The sequence below is a fragment of the Gavialis gangeticus genome, unplaced genomic scaffold, assembly GCF_001723915.1.
Source record: "Gavialis gangeticus isolate Ggan-Ray unplaced genomic scaffold, GavGan_comp1, whole genome shotgun sequence".
NCBI lineage: Eukaryota > Metazoa > Chordata > Crocodylia > Gavialidae > Gavialis > Gavialis gangeticus.
The window spans coordinates 7,601,456-7,603,003 of record NW_017729033.1 but is presented as its reverse complement, the minus strand read 5'-3'; positions in this window follow the sequence as shown (position 1 = coordinate 7,603,003).

Genomic DNA, 1,548 nt, shown 5'->3' with positions numbered 1-1,548 from the left:
CAGGAAGGGGCTCATGCTCTCCTACATCATGACAGGGGCTGCTGCCCCCACCACCAAGGGCTCTGTCCCCTCCCATTGCAGCAGCAGGATGAGGGCATGGCTAGATGCCATCCAGCAGGGTCCCAGGGGAGGGGTAGGGACAGTATTAACATCTGTTCTGTTACAGGTTGAAATCAATTTATGATCTTAAACCAGTTTACATGTAAGGTCTGCCCCTAGCCATAAACTCCATTGCTTGTTCTCATCAGTTATACCTTGCATCTCTACCCCCAGGATCCTCAATTCTTCCAACACTAAGGCCCTCCCCTCCAACTCCTCTGTACCTGCGTTGACCTTTACAAGCAATCTTAGTCCTTCTTGCCCACCCCCACTCTTTTCATCCTCTACACCTGTTGCCACAAATCACCTCCACTCCTCCCATACCACTAGTCCTCAACTCACACTAAACCTCATCTTTCACAGGTTCTGTAACATTCAGGCTGCAGACAGGCTCTTCATACCTTACTCCTTCAAACTGTTCCACATCCTGTCAGGCCTGAACTACTTTTGTTTTTACATTGGCTGCACAAAAGCGTGCTCTTAAAAAGTTGTCTTCTCTTATTCTCCATCTTTGGTCAGACCATAGGGAAAGCTGCCTTCTCCTATTCCAAACAATCCCTTCACTTTTCCCATGCTTACTCTTCCTTTGAGCTACATTGCATTTGACATTTCTCTTCTCTTCCTTTCCATATTCCTAGCATTTATCACTCACTCCATTCTTCTATATTAGCCTTCCTTTCCAATTTTGACTCTTTCCCACAATCTCCACATGTATCCTCAGCGACAATAGCTTCCACATTAGTGACCCTAAGCTCCATGTTTCATTGACCTGACTAATTTTAAATTTAAGCTGCAACTCTGATTCAGGGTTTACTCTCCAGAAATGATAATGCATTCATCTTGGTCCTCATTAAGCACCATTCTCTCTCCCCCCTGCCCTCCCCCACACAAGTCTGTCCTCTTAAACCATTGCCTGTTTTTTTCAGCCTACCAATCAGCTCCACCCTCACCTGCCTGTCATCCAACCTTTCTGCAACTTCCAGTCTATCATCCTGCTCTTTCCTCTGCACTCAGCAACCATCTACCTTTCTTCCACTCAACTCCTTTGTCCCTCTCTGCTATTGCAAGGTCTGTCCTGTTAGCCTCTAGGACTAGGCCCAATTTATTTATCTACTTCCTACATGGCAGCTCTGATACTAAGGAACATCTCTAGTACAAATAGCATGGACACAGGCTTTCATCACTACAAATTCATTCTTTCTTCCTTCCTTCTTCATTCCCTTGTGACATCTTCTTAACTAAACCACTCTTTTTCTTCAACTTAACTGAACCTCAGCTCAGCAACAGCAGCTGTTTCTTTCCCATCCCGAGTTTGCTTTTCTTTTCCATTTCCTGCCCTTAAAAAAGGAACCTCATCTTCCTTCCTCCAACGCTACTGATAATTCCACAAGGCACCATCTTGGGCCCTCTCTCTGCATCCTCTTCACTCTACCTCTGGATAACTATTCA